The 23,275-nt window shown below is 50.0% G+C and overlaps 1 protein-coding gene and 1 pseudogene across 1 annotated transcript in view; one reads left to right on the top strand and one right to left on the bottom strand.

The window, feature by feature from the left end:
• Window positions 1–558: 558 nt before the first annotated feature.
• On the bottom strand, window positions 559–2,165 carry LOC123569522 (protein S100-A10 pseudogene; annotated as a pseudogene).
• Window positions 2,166–4,247: 2,082 nt separating this feature from the next.
• WFIKKN2 (WAP, follistatin/kazal, immunoglobulin, kunitz and netrin domain containing 2) overlaps window positions 4,248–23,275 on the top strand; it is a 42,604-nt gene continuing 23,576 nt past the window's right edge. Inside the window, exon 1 of the mRNA XM_045375002.3 lies at window positions 4,248–4,493. The gene's annotated coding sequence lies outside the window, so the exon portion shown is untranslated. The remainder of the gene's footprint in view (window positions 4,494–23,275) is intronic.

The raw sequence follows: 23,275 nt of genomic DNA, 5'->3' as shown, positions 1-23,275 counted from the left end.
TACATACATACATACATGTACCTTTTTTTTTTTTTGAGACAGGGTCTCACTCTGTCACCCAGGCTGGAGTGCAGTGGGGTGTTCATAGCTCACTGCAGCCTCAACTTCCTAGGTTCAGGCAATTCTCCCACCTTAGCCTCCTGAGTAGCTGATACTACAGGCGTGCACGCCACCACACCTGGATGGGTTTTTTTTTTTTTCTGGTAGACATGAAGTCTCACTATGTTGCCCAGGCTGGTCTCAAACTCGTGGGCTCAAGATCCACCCACCTCAGCCTGCCCAGGTGCTAGGGTTACACGCGTGAGCCACTGAGCCCAACCAAACACTACATATATATATATATATATATATATATATATATATATATGCATGTATGTATATATATAAAATATATATGTGTGTATATATATGTTATATATAAAATATAAAATATATATGTACCAAGGCAAAGGCTTAAAAATAATTTTATAAGTGTATATATATATTTTTTTCCCAAACTAAAAAGGATGTGTCTATGAGGCCAAGAGGATGCAAACAATCTAAAGATCAAAAGCCTATTATTTAATTAACCTCCTTTCTTTGCTTGTTAGATGAGATTTGGATTTGATGTGTCTGTTTTCTTGGCCCTGTCTGCTCATGAAAGCCTTCTACGGGGGAAGCTGCGGGCAGGTTCCTATAGCGACTCTTTGGTAGAACTCTCACGGGGCCGAGTAATTGCTTAGTTCTGCCTGCTTCGTCCCCTTCTGCTTCATAGGTACTACAAAATAGTTGTTGTCCACAGCGGTGAGCCCCGCAGGGAGTGAAAACAAGTTCTGGAAGTTCAGTGTGCTGTCTTGGCGCTGGTCCGCGTCCTTCATTGTTATGTCCGCAGCCAGAGGGGCTTTTTGGTTCTCCAAAGATCCAGGGAACTCCTTTCCCATGAGTACTTTCAGGCCCTCCTTCATTAAGTAGCCTTTATCCCCAGCAAATCTGTGAAACGTAAACAACACGGTTTCCATGGTGTGTTCCATTGGGCCGGGGTTGCTCGTGAGATCTGTTGAAACCTTGGCCGGAGGTGCGTTGTGGGCGCTTGGCAAGCTGGGCCTCAGGGCCCCTCGGGAAGGCGCAGTATTAAGAACTTGTTTTGCAAAGGAGCCCTGGGTCAGGCACTGGGTCTGAGGCTGGCCTTGCGAGGGCCCCTTTCCTTCTTGAGACAGGCCACCACACCACGTGGCAGATGCAGCTCACGGCAAGATGCAAGGGGCAGGACGCAGGAGAGACGCTCAGTCCAAAGTGGAGTGGTGTTTGGGGGCTCTGGGCTGGGAGATTTACATGGGGGTCTTAACTTCTTGGAGTCATGAACCCCTCTGAGAACAAGGCAAGAGCTAAGTCCCCTACCTGAGAGCAATGTAGGCAGCTGGACGCGCTATTTCACTCCCAGCCTCGGGAATTTCATGGGCCTCCTGAGACCGGCCCATGGGGTCCAGGGAAAGAGCCTCGGCCTTATAGGGTCTCTTACAACCTTGACTAGCTGCCTCCCACAACCCTGCTGGGATCCCTACCTTACAAAGGAGGAAATAGATGCCATGTAGAACTTGCCTGGAGTCACACAGCTACAAGCGTGACGCCTGAATTTGAAGGCAGGTGTGTCTGACTGTCCTGTTCCCTTAGCGTTCAGCATGGGGCCTCTTCAGCCATCCCAAGGCATCCCCAGCAACACAGAAGGCACCTCAGGAAGGGGTCAGGGGAGGGTTCAGGGAGGAGGGGATGTCTGGGCTCAGCAGGTGGCATGGCTGTGGGAGCCTCAGGGCTGAGGAGAACCAAGGCAGGGAACGAGGCAGGGCCTTGCTCAGGACGTGGCAGAGACAGGGGTGAGCTCAGGCCTGGTTGCAGCCGACGCTCGAGCTGTCGGGCAGCCCTGAGAGGCCGGAGTGGAGTGGTGGACCCAGGAGTGAGGAGACGCCTCGTCCAGCAGTCCACGGTCTGTTTCCTTCTACCCCTGGATCAGGAGAGAGCGGCAGGCCTGATGTCAGCTGGGCTTCCCTCTGCCCGGCACTGTCATCACTCAGCCTTTGCTTTTCTTGGCCTCACAAGCAAGGCTGGGGACAGGAACGAATATGACTGGGTCTCTAACATCACCGTAGGGAGTCAGAGGCATTTCCCCCTAATCTGAGGCCTCCCCGTCTGAGGCCCTGTGTATTCGTTTCTAGAGCTGCTGTAACTAAGTACCACACACTAGGCAGCTGCAAACAACAGAAGTGGATTGTCTCACAGTTCTGGAGGCCAGGAGTCTGGAATTCAGGTGTGGACAGGCCTGCTCCCTCCGAGCCTGGAGGGGAAGACGTGGTGCCTCTTTCTGGCTGCCGGTGGTTGCCAGTCCTCCTGGCAGGCCCAGGCTTGCGGCTGCTTCCCCGCAGTCTCCGCCTCTTCTTTCTTTCCCACAGAGCAGGAGTGTATGTCTGTCTCTCTGTGTCTCTTCTCTTCTTTCATAAGGACACCAGTCCTATTGGATTAAGAGCCCACCCTACATTCCAGTATGACCTCACCTTTGCTAATTACATCTGCAACAATTCTATTTTCAAATATGTCACATTCGGAGATACTAGGGGTTAGGTCTTGAGCATATCTTGTGAGAGGAACACGGTCTTACCCGTAACACCCTGCGGGGTAATTTACCTTTCCCTAAGGAGCCCCCACCCTGAACACCCTTGGACTGTGGCGTCCCCACCCTCACACCGGCCTCCAGCAACGGCCGACCTGGCAGAGCCAGGAGTTTGGGGGCTTTCACAGCCCGTGCCTGGGTGACCAAATCCAGCTCCTGCCACCAGAACCTTCCTTCCAAGGCGGCTCGTGAGTGGTGCCGTGCTGGGAACACACAGCACGCAGCTTAGGGCACCAGCTGCTGCCACCAGCCCCCGGTTAATCTCCTCCAGCCTCAGCAAGAATGTGGCGGTGACAGGGGCTCTCAGGAAGGCAGGGAAGGAGGGGAGGCCTGGTGCTTTTCTTTCAAGTGGAGAATTCTCCCCACGGATCTGCTCTAAGGAGTTAGTAGGGAGGGAGGGAACCTGGTTTCCAGCCTGGCATTCCTGACCAACAGTCCCTGGCCGGCCACTGGGCCCTGGGGGAGGTGGCTGTGAGGCTAGGGTCGGGGAGGGGTGCAAAGCCCACTCAGCTCTGGGCCAGGTTTCCAGCAGGAGGACCTAAGACAGCCCAAGCCCACCTCAGAGTCAGGTTGGCTTGGTCATTCATTCCCTCCTTTGCTCCACCAACATTCACCCAGTACTTATTACATAGCAGGGACATGCGGACCGGGAGACCAGAGTAAAACAACAGGAGAGATGCTGAGGTCAGCTATGCTCAGAGGAGAGGGCTTGGGGGAGGGCCCTGGATCTGGCTTGGAGAGGCGGGGAGCATTCTCCAGGGGGAACGTGTTTCAAGTAGAGTGCATGCAAGTCAAAGGAACGGAGACCTGGAGATCCTGGGGCTCTCCGAGGGTGCCAGTCACCCCTCAGGACTGGGACGAGCCCCGATGCCAGGAAGGGCAGGTGCCAAGGACACAGGCAGGAGTCAGACGACATGGAGTCTGTACCAGGGAGCTTGGGTTTAATCTTCTGAGCCATGGGACGGCACTGATGGGTTTTAAGCAGTGTAAAGACTTGATCCAATTTGTGAATTGGATCATCCTGGCTGCAGTGGGCAAGCTGCTGGGTTTCCGGGAATTGTTTGGAAGTCATTGGTCCAATGCATGGCAGTGGTGTGACCACCTGGGAGGATGACCCCACAGAGCAGAGGAGTGGCCCAGAACGCACCTTTGGGAATGTTGGCATGGGGAGGGAAGACCGGGGAAGAGGAGCTGGCCAGAGAGAGTGTATAAGTGGCCAGAAGAGATAGAACGTGGCCTTCAGAAGGCAGATAGAGAGCAGTTAGGGAAGATGGGATTGTCAGTAGCATCAGATGCAGCCAAGACGTCAAGCGATGCAAGAACTGAATATATCATTGGGTTTGGTGATTGGGAGGTGGCCTCCGTGAGCACAGCATGAGGGAGTTTGAAGCCAGCAGGCTTGCCACAAGCTGGCAGGCAGCTGGAAACTCGTTCCTTGTGCACAGCAGTTATGAAGGCTGGGGAGCGGCCTTTTTAGAGGAGAAGGAGGAGGAGGAGGAGAAGGAGGAGGAGGAGAAGGGGGGGAGGAGGAGGAGGAGGAGGAGGAGGAGGAGGAGGAGGAGGAGGAGGAGGAGGGAGAGCTGCTGGTGATCAAGTTCCCAAGGGCATTGCTGGCTGAGCAGGAGCTTCAGCTTGCAGCTGCTTTGGGACCGTTCACCCTGGACAGAAGCCTGAGTGAATTGTTACCCCCAGGGTCTAAGGTGCTGCATTGCAGCAGCAAAGAGCCCCCATTATAACAGCGCTTGACTGATGGCCTACTACACGCCAGGCACTGAACCAGGGCTTTGCGCACACGATTTCATTGAGTCCTGCACAGAGGTATTATTGCCCATGTGCTGATGTTCAGAGAGAGGTAAGTGACTTAAGCAAGAAGCTCTGCTAGTCAGTAGCAGAGAAGGGATGTGAAGCCAGGATGACCTGAACCCAAGGCTATTGCAGCTTCATCCTGCTGTTGTCCTAACTCCTGGGAGATGTGGCTGAGAAGTTCTCTTTGGTCCTCGGTTGTTGGGTGGTGAGCGGTTGACAGGTGGCTATGCTTATCCAATCTGGGCCAGGAACTGGACTTCAGGTGGCTGGATCATTCAAGGAGAGAGCGGCAGTGGCTGGGGTTGGCATGAGTCAAGGTAACAGATAGCTGATGCCGTCTTCTTTTTTTTTTTTTTTTTGAGAAGGAGTCTGGCTCTGTCGCCCGGGCTGGAGTGCAGTGGCCAGATCTCAGCTCACTGCAAGCTCTGCCTTCCGGGTTTACGCCATTCTCCTGCCTCAGCCTTCCGAGTAGCTGGGAACACAGACGCCCGCCACCTCGCCCGGCTAGTTTTTTGTATTTTTTAGTAGAGACGGGGTTTCACCGTGTTAGCCAGGATGGTCTCGATCTCCTGACCTCGTGATCCGCCCGTCTCGGCCTCCCAAAGTGCTGGGATTACAGGCTTGAGCCACCGCGCCCGGCGATGCCGTCTTCTTGAGGAGTCCTCTCTCTCAGGGTGGTGGTAGAACCATGGAGGCAGTGGGGTGCAGGTGCAATGAAATCCTTAGCCCTGGGACCCTAGATGGGCTCTTTGTCTGAGGTCAAGGTCAAGGGTCACGAGTGCTAGATAGGGTCCTCCATGATGGGAGGAGCCTCCAGAATCCTGGAGGGTAATTCACAGTAGACCGTGGTGGTCCTCTGAGGAGTGAAGCTGTGAGTGGTGGCCATCTCTGGAGAGAAAGAGGGTGCAGCTAGTGGTGTTGGTGGTCTAGGACAGCCCAGTGCTCCCTAGCAGTCATCCTCTAAGGCTGCCACAGTGGCTCTGTGATTTGGGAGCATGGACGCTGCACACAGGTGACCTTCACCTCTGCAGCAACCACAGCTGGATGGTGTGACAAGTGTTGCTGGGAGCTCTCTTTTCATCTGGGCACACAGCAAGACCATATGCCCAGCTTCCCCTGTGGTTAGATGTGGCCGTGAGACTGAGTTCCATCCCAGTGGAGGGAACAGTCTGGGGAAATGTGACTGTTTTTCTAGGCCTGCCTGTAACTATAAAAGCCTTCCCCACTTCACTGGCTCTTCATGCCCTTTCCCCTTTCATTGCTGGATGTCAACATCCTAAGTGACCTTGGGAGCCATGTGTTGAAGGTGACAGATCCCGGGTAATTGAAGAGCTCTGTGGCAGAGAGCTCCTCCCCCAACTCCAGGGGCTGGTCCCACCTGTAACTGTTTATGTGAATGAGAATTCCCCCTCACTATGCTTGTGCCATTATCATTCTCAGGTTGTTTCTTGCAGCATTGACTGATCCTGTCTAATACAGATAGCCACAAAGCCGTTAGGTCCTGTGATCTCTTAGCTTTCATCTCCAGCTATTCTGTATCTGTTCAGTAGTTTTGGCTCTCCCCAGCCTGGAGCAGATGTGGAATTTGAACTCTCACGAGGCACAAGCCATTTTCTTTGGATGATTATGTTATGATGTGCTGATGCACCATCTTGGGGAGCCAGACCCTGTAAAGTGGTTCATCCCCCCTTTACGGTGGCTGTAATTGTGTCTGGGGTGTTGACTTCAGCTAGAACCAACTTTCTCCAAACAGACAGGGGCAGAGGTCACCTGTGCTGGATTCCTGTTGCAATTTTATGTCCCCACCAGAGCACAAACAGCGCTCCCCTGGGTGAAGTGACTCAGAGAATAAGGAGGGCAGACAGAAACTGGTTTCTCAGCTGCTGGCAGCTCATGCTGCTGCCAGGCCTTTCTCCTTCTCTAGGAGGCTGGCTGCGAGGTAGGAGAGGTGGAAAAAAGATGACAGTGTTTCACTTTTGTTTTGTTTTGTTTGATGAGACAGGGTCTTGCTCTGTGGCCCAGGCTGGAGTGCAGTGGCACAATCATGGCTCACTGCAGCTTCAACCTCCAAGCCTCAAGCAATCCTCCTGCCTCAGCCTCCCAATCCTCCTGTCCCAGCCTCCTGTAGCTGGGACCACAGGCGTGCGCCACACCACTCGGCTAATTTTTTATTTTTAGTAGAGACAAGATCTCACTATGTTGCCCAGGCTGGTCTCCAACTCCAGGGCTCAAGTGATCCGCCGACCTTGGCCTCCCAAATGCTGGGATTAGAGGCAGGAACCACCGCGACTGGCTGTAGGTGTTTCTTTTTTTTTTTTTTGAGACGGAGTCTCGCTCTGTCGCCCAGGCTAGAGTGCAGTGGCCGGATCTCAGCTCACTGCAAGCTCCGCCTCCCGGGTTTACGCCATTCTCCTGCCTCAGCCTCCCGAGTAGCTGGGACTACAGGCGCCCGCCACCTCGCCCGGCTAGTGTTTTGTATTTTTTAGTAGAGACGGGGTTTCACCGGGTTAGCCAGGATGGTCTCGATCTGCTGACCTCGTGATCCGCCCGTCTCGGCCTCCCAAAGTGCTGGGATTACAGGCTTGACCCACCGCGCCCGGCCAGGTGTTTCTTGTGTCTCTGGTGAACCCTAGGAAGTATACTCAAATGAGTCAAAACCAAACCAAACAACGGGCCCCAATTGGAAGGACACCAAGGAAGCTGAGAATGGCAGCAACTGGGCTGTCTCTGAAGACCTCACAGGCCACCATTAGAGACCCAGCCCTTGTTGGCTTCAGCGGCTCCAGGTGATCTCCTTCCAGTCCTGCCCCGCACCTGTGAGGCAAGCTTGGCAGAAAAGTCCGGAGGAAGAAATCCAAAGGGTCTGGCTTTTAACTTCTGTAGCCAGGAGAAACGAGCTCAGTCTGAATCACAGCCTCACCCTGCAGCGTGGGGCAGAGTCTGGGGGAAAGAAAGAAGCTTTGCTGTCATTAAAACTCAGAAACAGCCAGAAGCACCCTTATCTTTTTCTTTTTCTTTTTTTTTTGAGACGGAGTCTCGCTCTGTGCCCAGGCTGGAGTGCAGTGGCGCTATCTGGGCTCACTGCAAGCTCCGCCTCCCGGGTTCACTCCATTCTCCTGCCTCAGCCTCCCGAGTAGCTGGGACTACAGACGCCGCTACCACGCCCAGCTAATTTTTTTTGGTATTTTTAGTAGAGACGGGGTTTCACCGTGTTAGCCAGGATGGTCTCGATCCCCTGACCTCGTGATCCGCCCACTTCAGCCTCCCGAAGTGCTGGGATTACAGGCGTGAGCCACCACGCCCGGCCAGACACCTTTATCTTAAAACCAGTATCTGCAGAGCAAAATGGCAGACTGGTCTCGCTTAGTAAGTGAAACAGAGGCACCTAGTTTAGATGGGGAAAAAGAAACACAAAACAAAAGACAAGAATCCAGTGAGTTTGCTGGGCTTATTTGCAGCTGAAGTGATTGACAGTGGGTGCAGGTCCTGAACCATGACTGCGTCCTGTGCTGTGGAAGCTTCATTTCACTCAATTACCTAAAGTGTGTTCTACAACCTCGAGATTTGTAATGATGATAGTGGGGATGACTATGACTCTTTTTTTTATTGTTTCTACTTTTCAGGCACATTTTTTTTTTGTTTTGTTTTTTTTGAGATGGAGTCTTGCTCTGTCACCCAAGCTAGAGTGCAGTGGCAGATCTCAGCTCATTGCAAACTCTGCCTCCCAGGTTCAAGTGATTTACAGCTAATTTTTTGCATTTTTAGTAGAGACAGGGTTTCAACATGTTGGCCAGGCTGGTCGTGAACTCCTGACCTCAAGTGATTCGCCTGCCCTGGCCTCCTAAAGTGCTAGGATTACAGGCGTGAGCCACCGCGCCCAGCATCAGGCACAGTTTTTAAGTGAGTTATATGTTGTAAATCCTCAAAATATTCCTGTGGAGTAAGTACTATTATCCCATTTTACAGATGAGGAAACAGAGGCACAAAGTTATTATATTAAGGACTATATTTTATATGAAAAAGGCTCTGTAGAAAAAATTAGAACAACAAAAGTTATCTTTTTCTCTTTGTTATTATTATTATTTTTTTTGTAGACATGGGGGTCCCACTATGTTGCCCAGGCTGGTCTCGAACTCCTAGGCTCAGGCGATCCTCCTGTTTCAGCCTTCCAAAGTACTGGGATTACAGGCATGAGCCTCTGCACCTGGCCACTCATCTTTGTGTATGGAGTGGCTGGACAAAACATAAAGTCACTTAAGATAGAAGCTGAAGAGTCTACTTTAATTGCATATAGGGCCTTTGCCTAATGAGTCACATAATCGGGTCTCCACGGAGTCGTTAATATTTCACATCTTTTCCCATCAGCACTAAGTAAACACTATTTTAATAACCGCAATACTACTTCTTTTTTTGGGCCCAGGAAATTGCTTGGTTCATTGTTCCCTTTTAGAGAAGATTAAACAAAATAGATTTTCATAATTGTCATTCTGTACCTTTTTTTTTTTTTTTTTTTGAGACAGAGTTTTGCTCTGGTTGCCCAGGCTGGAGTGTGATGGTGCAATCTCGGCTCACTGCAACCTCTGCCTCCCTGATTCAAGCGATTCTCCTGGCTCAGCCTCCCGAGTAGCTGGGATGACAGGCATGCGCCACCACACCCGGCTAATTTTGTATTTTTAGTAGAGACAGGGTTTCTCCATGTTGGTCAGGCTGGTCTCAAACTCCCAACCTGAGGTGATCCGCCTGCCTCGGCCTTCCAAAGTGTTGGGATTGCAGGTGTGAGCCACCGCGCCGGGCAGTTTTCTTTTCGTGTGTGTGTGTGTGTGTGTGTTTTTTTTTTAAGACAGAGTCTCAACAGAGTCTTGCCCTGTCACCCAGGCTGGAGTGCAGTGGCATGATTTGGGCTCACTGCAATCTCCGCCTCCCAGATTCAGGCAATTCTCCTGCCTCGGCCTCCTGAGTAGCTGGGACTACAGGTGCGCACCACCATGACTGGCTAATTTTTGTATTTTTAGTAGAAACAGGGTTTTACCATGTTGGTCAGGCTGGTCTCGAACTCCTGACCTCAAGTGATCCCCCGCCTCAGCCTCCCAAAGTGCTGGGATTACAGGTGTAAGCCACCACACTGGGCCTCATTCTGTACTACTCATCCCAAAAGGGAAATCTTATACTTTCTGATCGCACAATATGTTCTGAGGAGGAGGTGAGGAGGGTTGCTGATCAAAGACACTGGGGAAGCTACCTAGGAAGTGTCAATACCCAGTTCAATGCACACGGAAGTCCTGGCTGGACAGAGGAGGGCCCGGTGTTCTGCATGTGGGAACACAGTCCTTAGGATCACCTGGCTTGGAGGCGATGCTGCCTAAGCCAGCAACTTTTTCCAGACCCCACTGGACGGCACCCAAGGATGTGATCCAGGTGAATGGCGACTCCCTGCAGGATCCATTCATTAGCCTCTAAATGACATGGGGTGGGGAAAATCCCACAAGCTAAGGGTCAGTTACCAGGTGCAAACTGTCCAAGGAGCATCTGGAGAACTTTCTTGCACTTTCTGACCTCCAGGGTCTCGACAAGCCTGGGTGTGTCCCAGAGGTCCAGTTTTATGAATATTGGAGCTCCATGCTGTTCATCCAGGAAGCTCAAAGTTAAATGAAACACCTGGGGACCCCACAGAATTATTATATTGAGTGGGGGGGGGTTGCTAGTCTGGGCCAAGGCAGGATGCCCCATTTTCTCCACTTCAGGGAGCACCTGGGATTCGTGGTGGGAGGCGGGAGCTACCCCCGTGAGGACTCTGGCTTGAAAGTGACAAAATCCAACATGAGCCAGCTTGAGCAAAAAGGGAGAATTTGCTAGAATCGACCAAAAACTGCCGCTGCACACTTGGCTGCTCCGCATGTGGGAAAGGCCGAGCTGCGGAGACCCTCCATCAGGTAGGGTTCTGGGGGCATGGCAGCCCCCCTAGGGCCACGTGGTTGGAATGGGGGAGAAGCCACCTCCAGGAGGAAGGGGTGTTCCCTAAAGAGGGCATGTGGCAGACGAAGAGACAAATGTGCGCCTCACCAAGGAACTTGGCTTAGCATTGTCAAATTTTCTCTGTGTTGGATTAGGGTCAAGCTCTGTTTGACCTGGCACAGAAGCTCGGAGGCCCGCTGGCTGCATGACTGCCCCACTCAGAGATGAGTATGGAGGGTCTAGAGGGGGCGCTGTGGGGTTCCAAGCCAGAACAGCCGAAAGTAGAAAACCACCCAAATATCCATCAACTGATGAATGGATCAACACAATGTAGAACCTACAAACAACAGGCAGGGCGCAGTGGCTCATGCCTGTAATCCCAGCACTTTGGGAGGCTGAGGCGGGCGGATCACTTGAGGTCAGGAGTTTGAGACCAGCCTTGCCAACATGATGAAACCCTGTTTCTACTGAAAATACAAAAATTAGCCAGGCGTGGTGGTGTGTGCCTGTAATCCCAGCTACTCAGGAGGCTGAAGCAGGAGAATCACTTGAACTCGGGAGGTGGAGGTTGCAGTGAGCCAAGTTCGAATCACTGCACTCCAGTCTGAGTGACAGACGGAGACTCTGTCTCAAAAACAAAAACCAAAACCCTACAAACAACAGAATATTATTCACCCATGTAAAGGAGTGAAGTACTGACACCCATAGATGAGCCCTACAAACCTCATGCTAAATGAAAGAAGCCAGACACAAAAAGGCCGATATGGTATTACTCCATTTCTGTGAAATGTTTAGATAGGCAATCCACAGAGACAGGAAGTAGACTCGTGGTTGCCAGGGGCTGTGGGGAGGGGGAATGGGAGTGATGGCTAATGGATTTCCTTTGGGGTTTGATTAAAAAGTTCTGGAACTAGGTAGTGGTGATGGTTGCACAACAATGTGAATGTCCTCGATGCTACTGAATTGCATACCTAAAATGGTTAAAATGGTCAAATTTATATTATGTGTTTCACCACAATAATAAGAAAAAAGATGAGCTTCCTTCAGACAAACACATGGGGGCTTGCAGCTTGGAGACTCGGGAGAAGATGTGTGTGAGGCGGTTACCCGCACAATGGGGGGGTTCCATAGCTTGGGTGAAGAGTTCAAGACCAGCCTGTGCAACATGGCAAAACCCCATCTGTCTCTACAAAAATTACAAAAATTAGCCAGGTATGGTAGTGCAAGCCTGTAGTTCCAGCTACTTGGGAGCCTGAGGTGGGAGGATGGCTTGAGCCTGGGAGGCAGAGGTTGGACCACTGCACTTTAGCCTGGGTGATAGAACCAGACCGTGACTCATTGACTCAAAAAACAAACAAACAAAAAGAAAGAAAAGAAAAAGAAAAAGAAAGGAAAAGCGGAGGAGGAGGAGGGGAACGAGGAGGAGGAGGAGGCGGCAGCGGTGGAGGAGAGGACAACAAATTACAGAGGCAGAAACTGGAGTGAGGTGGTCAGGGTTCTGGAAGCCAACAGAAGCTGGAAGAGCCAGGGATGGATTCTGCCCATGAGCCTTGGTCCAGTAAAAATGGATTTCAGGCTCTGGCCTCCAGAACTGTGAGAAAGTAAATTTCTGTTGTTTGAAGCCACTGAGTTTCTGGCAATTTGTTACAGCAGCCACCAGAAACTAATACAGTTATCATGAAACCATCATTAGTATAAAATTCTGTCTCATTAAAAATGTAAAATTAGGCTGGGCACAGTGGCTCATGCCTGTAATCCCAGCACTTTGGGAAGCTGAGGCAGGCAGATTACTTGAAGTCAGAGGTTCAAGACCAGCCTGGCCAACATGGTGAAACCCCGTCTCTACTAAAAACACAAAAATTAGCCAGGCGTGATGGCAAGCACCATAGTCCCAGCTACTTGGGAGGCTGAGGCAGGAAAATCACCTGAGCCTAGGTGGTGGAGGCTGCGGTGAGCTATGATCACACCACTGCACTCTAGGCCTGGGTGACAGAGCAAGACCCTGTCTCAAAAAAAAAAAAAAAAAAAGAAAAGAAAAAAGAAAAAAAGAAAAAAAAAAGAAAAGAAAAAGAAAAATATCAAATGAATGTAATTTTGCTGCAAACCTGACATTTTGCGTCACTCAAAACTATATTATCATACTTTTTTGGGGCAGAGATAATATTTCATTGTTTGTGTATATATGCATCAAAAGCACTAATTTAATAACTAAAACATTTAAAATATGCCATCGTTTTAGAAACTCTGTTTTGAAATGTCTTGACTTTAAAAAATATACTAGGACCCTCAGAAAAGGGGAGTGGGCTGGGCCTTTTTTGGCTTCTGAATGGTCCTGGCTGGTCTACGCCATGCGCCCCAGGAAGATTTCTTCCAAGCTGGCACACTGATGACCATCACTAGGTGTCCTGTGCACCCAGTGAGACAGTCTCACAGGGGCTGGCCGGGCCTCCCCCAGCCACATCTGCACCACCATCCCAGCGACAACCTCAACAAAGATTCCTGGGTTCTTTCTGAGCCGTATAAGTCACCAACTCTGTCTTCTTCCCTTTCCTGCTCCCCTTGTCCAACACACACGCCTGATTCTCAAGCTCCAGAGAGTCTGTTGGTTGCCTGGGCAGGGCCAGGGATCTGGGAAGATACTGAGGGAATCTCTAGCACACTAATGCATGAGAACCTCTGCCTTAGGTACTTGGAGAGAGAGAGAGAGAGAGAGAGAGAGAGAGAGAGAAAGAGATAGAGATAGAGAGAGAGAGAGAGAGAGAGAGAGACCTCAACTTTGTGGACTCCAACTCACACCAAGAGAAGCTAATCTGGGTGAATGGTAGCCCTTGTGGAATGGGGCCAGGAGAGGTCCTTCCTGCTGCTGTCTTGGAGGTGGGTGAACTTGGCAATGTTCTTTCAGTTCACTGGATCCCCTGTTCCCAGCCAGGCGACATTGATAGGTTCTCTGAGGGAACAAAATCCTGCTTGTAGGGTTGAGGTCAGTACTGTTAGGACTGTGCACTTGTAGACTTGCGCCTCTCCAGGAGATAAAGGCATTTGGAGCCAGAGCTACAGTCTGGATTGTGGGGGAAGAGGAAAGAGTTCTCAGAGAAACAAGGCCAAGTGTCAGGCTACAGTGGGATAAGGCTATTGACAGTAGAATAGGTATTTAGAAACCAGGAAGGGAGGTCAAGGCTAGTGGTTCAGAATGGAGGCTGTGAGAGTGCCATGCCATCTGGAGGCCTGTTTATGTGCAGAGTTTGCTGTGTGGCACAGGAGCAGCTTTGGGGCTCTGAAAGGGAAGTTTTTATATGGCTTGAATGAGGTGTCCCCTCCAAAATTCATGTTGAAACGTAATCCCCAATGCAACAGTATTAAGAGGTGTGGCCTTTGGGAGGTGATTAAGTCTTGAGGGCCTATTATTATTACAGGGCTCAACGTTGAAGAGAGCTCCCCTTGCCCTTCCACCCCTTTCACCATGTGAGGACACAACGTTCACCTCCTCTGGAGGTTACAGCAACACGCGCCCTCTTGGAAGCAGACAGTAGCCCTCCCCAGACACCAATCTTGCAGGCACCTGAAGTTAGACTTCCCAGCCTCCAGAACTGTGAGAAATACATTCCTTTAAAAAGATTTTTAAAAAAATTTTTTATAGAGATGGGATCTTGCTATGTTGTCCAGGTTGGTCTCAAACTCCTGGTTCAAGTCATTCTCCTGCCTCAGCCTCCCAAAGCACTGGGGTTACAGGTGTGAGCCACTGTATTTGGCCGAGAAATACATTTCTGTTGTTCATAAATTGCCCAGTCTATGGTATTTTGGTATAGCAGCAGAAACAGACTAAGATAGATTTCGACTTTCCTCTCAGCTTCCCGATCCTCCAGCCTAGATGGGGTGAGATGAAGGAATCTCCATTTCTAACCAGCACCCCAAGTATGTGCCTAGCACACGTGTATGTATGTGTGTGCATGCCTACATATTTGTGTTTAAGTGTATGTATATGTGTATGTACCTGTGTACATGTGTGTATTTGCTTTTAATTGTGTATGTGTGTACATGTATTCGCACATTTTGTATGTGTGTATATGTATACATGCATTTGTATGTTTGTATCCATGTGTACATATACGTGTGTGTGGGTGGGTGTGTGCATGCATTTGTGTATATATGTGTGCATTTGTATGTCTGTGTGTGTGTGTGTGTTTTTCTTTTTCCTTTTTTTTTTTTGAGATGGACTTTTGCATTGCACTACAGGCTGGAGTGCAATGGTGTGATCTCTGCTCACCGCAACCTCTGTCTCCTGGGTTCAGGTGATTCTCCTGCCTCAGCCTCCCGAGTAGCTGGGATAACTGGCATGCGTCACCATGCCCAGCTAATTTTTTGGTATTTTTTAGTAGAGACGGGGTTTCTTCATGTTGGTCAGGCTGGTCTCGAACTCCCAACCTTTGGTGATCTGCCTGCCTCGGCCTCCCAAAGTGCTAGGATTACAGGCGTGAGCCACTGCGCCTGGCCGTGTGCGTGTTTTCCTAGGTGGACTTGAGAAGACTTGGTGACTGGCTGGAAGGCAAAGAGAGGGAAAGAGGGTGGTCAGAGATAACTGGTGAGTCTGCCTAAGGGACTTGGGGGACTCTACGAGATTCCAGGAGCATGCCTGATCCAATGCACACTATATAGTTGCATGATTTCAAGTAACTGGGAAGGCAGTTTGAGTCTTAACTGCAAACACTTGCCCAGAAATGACCAGCACAGCTGCAGCACAGGAGCCTGAGTAAATTGCCCCCATCCAGGCTGGCCTTTGGGATCCTCTCATCCTTGGTTCTCCTGGCTCTGTGTTGTCCACAGACCCTTCTATCTGTTCTCAGTGGCCCGCACTGGGCAAGCACAGCACAGACACTTCCTAGCCGCCTGGCATTGATCTCCTACAACCCCAACCTCATCACGTGATTAGTCTCACCCACTGTGCTCTGATGTTCTGGGGGCTGTGCTTCCTACCCCATCTGCAGGAGGCTGAGCATGGTAAAATATTTTCTCCCCCCTGCTGTGGCTTCCAGCTACTGGACACTTCTCTGGGCTTTGTCTCTGCTCCACTCCCAGCCATAGGAGGGGCTGTGTAGACCACCCTGACTTATGGCAGGAAGAGAACAACTTTCCAGTTGAGTGACAACCAAAAAGGTCTCCTCCTTGTGCAGGGATCTATCAACTCCAAGTGAATCCCCTTCCCCCACACCCACCTAGCACAACCCAAGCTTAACCATTTCATACCCAGTGTATAGACCTGGTGACACTGTTCTGTGGGGCTTCATGGTGACTTCCTTCTTGCTGGAGTGGAACAGGAGAGGGGTAACTGTGATGCTAAAACAAGCGTGGGATGGGGAGAGGCTTGGAACAGTGATGAGGAACCAGAGCTGCTGCAAGGATGCTCAGAGTCAACAGAGGGACCTGAGGGCCACAGACGGGGAGTGACAGAGCAAAGGGCAGCATAAAACACCCGCGGAGAGATGAATTGGTGATGCGCTTGCATATATGAAACCATTGCAAATTTGAAACCCTGCCTGGAGTGAGGGCAGGTCCAAGGTTGGTAAATGTAGCAGCTCTGTGATACCACTGAAACCTCACTTGGTCCCTCGTACCCTTTGCCTCGTGTCTTTCCTCTTGGGTTGCTCCCCTGGACTCAAGGACAGTTTTTTTTTTTTGAGACAGGGTCTTGCTCTGTTGCATAGGCTGGAGTGCAGTGGAGCGATCTTTGTTCACTGCTCCTGAATCTCTCAATCTCCTGGGCTCAAGCAATCTTCCTACCTCAGCCTCCCAAGTAGCTAGGACTACAACACGTGTCACCATGCTTAGCTGATGTTTGATGTTTTTTATTTTTTTGTAGAGACAGGGTATTATTATGTCGCTGAGGCTGGTCTCAAACTCCTGAGCTCAAGCGAGCCTTCTGCCTTGGGATCACAGTGCTGGGATTCCAGGCGTGAGCCGCTGCTCCTGGCCTCAGAGAGAGTTCCTGTAGTTCCAGGCATCAGACCCTCAGACTCAGACGCAAAGTGACACAACTGCCTTATTTTTTGTCTCCTTTTAAAAATGAAGAACAAGACGGCCCCAGTGGTTCATGCCAGTAAACCCAGTGCTTTGGGAGGCCAAGGCAGAAGGATCTCTTGAGCCCAGGAGTTTGAGACCAGCCTGGGCAACACAGTCCACAAAACATCGAAATGTTATCTGGGTGTAGTGGTGCATGCCTATAGTCCTAGCTACTCAGGAGCTGAGGTGGGAGGATCACTTGAACCCAGGAGGAGGGAGGAGTGGGGAGTGGCAGCTTAATTGATGCAGGGTTTCCTGGAGGGTGATGGATGTGTTTGGTGCTAGGCAGAGGCGGTGGTTGTACAACACTGTGACTGTACAAAATGCCATTGAATTCTTTATTTATTTATTTAGACAGAGTCTCACCCTGTTGCCCAGGCTTGAGTGCAGTGTCACAATCTCGGCCCACTGCAACCTCTGCCTCCCAAGTTCAAGCAATTGTCCTGCCTCAGCCTCCTGAGTAGCTGGGACTACAGGCGTGCACCACCACACCCGGCTAATTTTTGTATTTTTAGTAGAGACGGGGTTTTGCCATGTTGGCCAGGCTGGTATCGAGCTCCTGACCTCAGGTGATCTGCCTCCCAAAGTGCCGGGATTACAGGCATGAGCCACTCTGCCCGGCCATGAATTGTTCACTTTAAAATGGCTGATTTTACATTGTGTGAATTTCACCTCAACTAAAACAATTAATTCATTTTTTTCTTCTCCAACAAAAATGTGTGGCACTGTGGCCTGTGCTCTGTGTGCCGTTAGCTGTCACGGGATGTGCTGATGAGGAAGGTGCATGCGATGCTGGCCCCTGCAGGGCATATGTTCCAGCGGGAAACAGACAAGAACAAGCAGTGGGGCAGGAGGTCTTGGCACAGACGAGGTGGCGAATACCTATGTATTAAATAAGATAGAGACAGATATGGGAGCTCATAGGTGGTCAACAGCCCAGTCTGAAGGTCGCAGAAGATTTCCTGGAGAAAGTGGCATTTGAACTAAGACTCAGCAGAGGATAGGAGTCAGTGGCAGGATGGGAAGACGTGCAAACACCCAGGGGTGAATGAGAGTTTGACGAATTCCAGGAACTGAAGGATGATCAGTATGGCGTGGAACTGTGTCCAACAGGGCGAGGGTGTGACATGGGGCTGGAGAAGTAGGCAGAAGCCAGATCAGGAGGACTTTTGAATGATGCTAACTAACATCTGTTAGTGTAGGCATCCCTTCTGCTGATGGTACGCTCGGTCTTATTCCTTTTCTAGTTCCAGGTGGTAGAAGAATTAGGAAGTGATGAGTCTTGAGTGTTTATTACCTTCCTGTGAGTAAAATTCATTATAGATGGATGGATGAGTGGATGGATAGATGATAGATAGATAGGTAGGTAGATGATAGATACATAGATAGATGCATAGATACATAGATTAGATAGATAGATACATAGATCAGATAGATAGATGATAGATTAGATAGATGATAGATAATAGATAGATAGATAATAGATGATAGATAGGTGATTAGATAGATGATGGATAGACAGATAGATGATAGATTAGATAGATAATAGATGATAGATTAGATAGATAATGGATAGATAGATGATAGATTAGATAGATAACAGATGATAGATTAGACAGATAGGTGATGGATAGATAGATCATAGATTAGAGAGACAGATGATAGATTAAGGGATAGATGATAGATATATTAGATAGATAGATGGTGGATAGATAGATGATAGGCCAGATAGATAGATAGACAGATAGACAGATAGATAGAAAGATAGACAGAATAACTGCTGCAGCCATGTTGTGACCATGAGGAGAGAAACAAGGCAACATGGCAAGGAGGAGGTGGCAGTTCCCACAGAGAGGCCTGGTCACATCCATCATCTTGGAGCAGATCCCTGGGAGGAGGAGGAGAAGGAAGATGAAGCTAAGAGGCCCTGGGGTTGGGGTTAGTCCTCAGGGGAAGATGATGACTCCTGGTGGCAGAGATGCAGGAACCAGAGTGGAGAGGGATGAGTAGGAGAGTCAATCCCAGACAGGGCAATGGCATCATAAACTAATTCATAACAAGGAAGACAGAGAGAAGACAGGCAACAGATATTTTAGACGCACAACCAGTAGCATCTGGTGGTCTCTTGGATAGGGAGGAGGAAGAAAGGAGGATTCATAGATTTTCCTGCAATAAAGAATTTGCTGGGCCGGGCACGGTGGCTCAAGCCTGTAATCCCAGCACTTTGGGAGGCCGAGACGGGCAGATCACGAGGTCAGGAGATCGAGACCATCCTGGCTAATAAGGTGAAACCCCATCTCTACTAAAAAATACAAAAAACAACTAGCCGGGCGAGGTGGCAGGCGCCTGTAGTCCCAGCTACTCGGGAGGCTGAGGCAGGAGAATGGCGTGAACCCGGGAGGCGGAGCTTGCAGTGAGCTGAGATCGCGCCACTGCATTCCGGCCTGGGTGACAGAGCAAGACTCTGTCTCAAAAAAAAACCACCAAACATTATGTTAATTTTCTAGATTTGGTGAGATTTGTATTATCAGTTTTTTAAAATGTGTAATTTGTGAATTTTTTTGTATTCTAAAAACTTTAACGCACCCTTTTACTTGTAAGTTTATGTTATTTTTCATAAGGAGAGCCTGCCCATCTCCCCATGCTGTATAAGCTTTTGGCGCTGCACGCGGATCCCCTCTTCCAACCCGGGGTCCACGACTCTGCCCTCCTCTATTCACTTCCTAGCAGCATTAAGCGAAGCATGGCCACTTTCTCCTTCTCTAAGTGCTTTGTCTCCTTGCCTTCCATGATTCCACCATCTCCTGGCTTTCCTCCTCTCCTTTGCTTGCTTTTCCTTCTTCTCTAGACCTCTAAATGTAGCAGTGTCTTGGACCGTGGGACAGGCCCTTTTCTTTACCCACCTGGTGACAGTGCCAAGGCCATAGCTGTAAATACCTTTCTTTTGTTTTGAGACAGGGTCTTGCCCTGTCGCCCAGGCTGGAGTGCAGTGTCGTGGTCACAGCTCAACCTCCTGGGTTCAAGTGATTCTCCCACCTCAGCCTTCCAAGTAGCAGGTGCACACTACCATGCCTGGTTAATATTTTAATTTTTTGTAGAGACAGAGTCTCACCTGAGGCTGCAGTGAGCAGCCTGTCTCAAAAATAAATAAAATAAAAAATTAGTATCCTTTTTTTTTTTTTTTTTTTGAGACAGAGTTTCACTCCTGTTGCCCAGGCTGGAGTGCAATGGTGCGATCTCAGCTCACTGCAAACTCTGCCTCCCGGCTTCAAGCGATTCTTCTGCCTCAGTCTCTCAGTAGCTGGGATTACAGGTGCTGATCACCACACCTGGCTAATTTTGTATTTTTAGTAGAGATAGGGTTTCACCATGTCGGCCAGGCTGGTCTCGAACTCCTGACCTCTGGTGATCTGCCCGCCTCAGCCTCCCAAACTGCTGGGGTTATAGGCATGAGCCACTGTGCCCAGCCAAAAATTCACATCTTGAATTTAGCTTTGTCCAAATAGAATCTTCACTCCTCTCCTTTCCACACTTGTTCCTCCCTGCTTCTTCCTTGTCTCTGGAGCAGCATAGAATGGGTATTCAACATGGTTTGTTGATGGTGAGTGGCTGGGAGGGACAGTGGTACTTCCTGTTTCCGAGGGCTGTGGCCACTGACCTGGTTTGGGGAACTGACTGCCCCTGGGCTAAACTTCTATACAGTTGCCTTTGGGTGGCCATTGGTGCCCACGCCCTCGGTGTCCTCTTAGAGCCAGGGGACCATCTAAGCCTGAGCAATCATATCTGTTATGTTAATTGCAGTCAAATACACATAATGTAAAATTTACCTGAAGTGGTAACTTTTAAGTTGTACAGTTCAGTGGCATTTCGTCCATTCACAACATTGTGTGGCCATCACCACGATTTAGTTCCAGAACATCTTCACCATCCCAAAAGGAAACTTGTCACCCATCAACAGGCCTCCCTGCCCAATTCCCTCCTTCCCCCAGCTGCTGGCAACCATTAACCTGCTTTCTGTCTCCACCTATTTGCCTGTTTTGGACATTTCACATAAATGGAATCAATATGTGGGCTTCTGTGTCTGGTTTCTTTCACGTGGCATAATGTCTTCAAGGTTCATCACGTTGTGATGTGTATCAGAATTTCCTTCCTTTATAAGGCTGAGTAATATTCCATTGTGTGGATGGACCACATTTCTGTATCTGTTTTTGAAGGAACTGGAAGGGAGTGGAGGCTCCATGGCAGGCAGATGTATGCTGGGGGCTGGAAAAACTCAACCAGGAGCACAACGATGCCAGCTCCTTGGGGTGTGGCTGGGGGTGCTGCAGCCCCTGAGTCACCTGTCAACCCCATCTGTGGTTTCCCACACCATGGTGAGGGCTTGAGGTGAGTGCTGCAGGGCTGACAGCCACGGGGTCATTAGGGGTGAGATTATCCAGTGTCTGAGCTTTCTGCCCCACAGCCCCACATTTTTTATGCCTCAGGCAGCTTCTTCAAACCTCCCCGGGGAGACAGGAGGTCCCCTCCTCCGTCAGGGGAGGCTGAGAGCTCCGTGCCCCGCGGTGCCGCCATCAGCAACACCGGGTTGAGCCCATGCGGGGCTCCCCCCAGCAGGGGGCGCTGAGACAAGTCGGGTTCCAGGGTCCTTTTTCCTACCCGGGCTGTTGTGAATTTCTCCTACTTGGGCTGCTTGTGAATTTCCACCTTGCTGCAGTGTCTTCTTCCTCAGTTTACTTTGCAGAGGATTACTTGCTCTTGGGGAGTCTGGACGGCTCCCCAGTTTTGGGATGCAGCTAGTGCTGTACTGGCCGCCACATAACCACCCAGGGAGCGTGTGAAAAGGCAAATTCCTGGACACGATCCCAGTGGAACCATGGCAGAGTCCATGAGGCCTCCAGGTGATTCTCATGCCCAGGCTTGGGACTCCACACGGCCCTCCTTCAAGTTCATGCTCGGCAGACACCACACCTCTGCCTTCTGCGCTGCAGCGTCTTGCTTGCGGGCTCATCTCTCTTTTTCAACAATCCATTCAGGTAAACCAACCACAGAGCAATGGCTTATTCTGTGTTTACACCTGAGAAATCTTCATTCATTCATTTGTTCAATAGAACTTTATGGAACGCCCTATGCCAGGCACCAGATATGCCCGGGTGAATAAGACACGGTTCCTGCCTTGAGGTCCGGCTGGGGAGGCGTGTCAATACATTCCAACGTGATGAATGCTAGGAAAAGCAAAACGCTACGCTCAGTTCAGGGTGGGATCGCAGAAGTGGATGCCTGGCTTACCTGGCTGGAATCTGGGGAATCACCAGGAGGAGGTGATTTCTCAGTGGAGACTAGCAGGATGAGCAGGAAAACTCCCCAGGAATAGGAAGTCAGAAAGCAGAGAGCAGTGGCAATTCTGGTGGGGGGTGGAGGGAAGTGGAGAACTGAACCAAAGCATCATAATTTGGGCATAGGCATTTTAGCATTCCAGATTATCTTTAAAATTCATGATTCAAGAGATTAAAATATAAGTTTGTTTCTAGATATATGACTAAGGTCGCAAAGAGAACTATTTCCCTAATTAGTCCACTATGGAAATGTGTATTCAGATTATTTACGGATACGGGAAGGCCCTGCATAACTTCTGTGTCAGGCTCCGGAATGGCTTATATGCAAATGGAGAAGGAATCACTGGATCTGGGTGGATGCCTTTAGGGTAACAGAGTTGGCTTTCGATGTTCCAGGAGCTGCAGATAAAACTTTGAAGGCGGTGGCTCGAAACCCTGGCTGTAGGTAAGAATCACCCGGGAGTTTTTTTTCTTTTTATTTTTTTTGAGACGGAGTCTTGTTTTGTCGCCCAGGCTGGAGTGCAGTTGCATGATCTCAGCTCACTGTAGCCTCTGCCTCTCGGGTTTAAGCGATTCTCCTGCCTCAGCCTCCCGAGTAGCTGGGATTACAGGCATGCAGCACCACGCCCGGCTAATTTTTGTGTTTTTAGTGGAGATGGCATTTCACCATGTTGGCCAGGCTGGTCTCAAACTCCTGACCTCAAGTGATCCACCCACCTTGGCCTCCTAAAGTGCTGGGATTACAGGCATGAGTCATTACATGCCCGGCCACCTAGGAGCTTCTTAAAGCTACCGCATGTAGCAACCGCTCTGGCAACTGATATATTAATTGTTTGGGGCTGGGGTGCAATGTCTGGGTGGAAGGGGAAGCTTCTGTAAAGGAGATAAAGAAAAAACTACCAGGGAAGTGGGTAGAAAGCCAGGAGAAAAAAGGTCACAACACAGATGCAGGGGGAGAGTGGTCAGGAAGGAGGATGTGGTCAACAGGTCACAAGCTGCAGAGAGGCAAGAAAACGAGGACTGTTTGTGTCATTTAAGACCATGGTAGTCGCTAGCAGCAGGTGACTTTAGCAGCAGGCTTGTCAGCAAAGTGATGTGTGGGAGGCTGGATCACAGAGTTTAGAAGAATGAGTTCAGGGACTTGGGAGGTGAGAAAATGGAGCAGACTGACTTGGAAGGTAGAAAGAGGCAGGGCTGTTCATGGACGGGGAATGAGGGGTGGAGGGAATGATGTAATGATCTGTTGAGGATGAGAGAGATATGAACGTGTCTAAAGGTGGCAGGTATTTGGGAGAGAGAAGTCGTAATTGATGGTATGAAGTTCCTAAGGAGGTGGAAGGAAAGGTAGCATTGACCTTAAATAGGAGGGACCGCTCCTCAGTTGTGACAGGGTGGAAGGTGGAGAGGGTGTGGTGGGGGCAGGGTGGCTCATTTTATTTGGTGGGGGTCAAGAACATTCATCACCCAGAGTTTACTCATGGTTGCGGTG

The sequence above is a fragment of the Macaca fascicularis genome, chromosome 16, assembly GCF_037993035.2.
Source record: "Macaca fascicularis isolate 582-1 chromosome 16, T2T-MFA8v1.1".
NCBI classification, from domain to species: Eukaryota; Metazoa; Chordata; class Mammalia; order Primates; family Cercopithecidae; genus Macaca; species Macaca fascicularis.
This window is presented reverse-complemented; position numbering and strand designations above follow the sequence as displayed.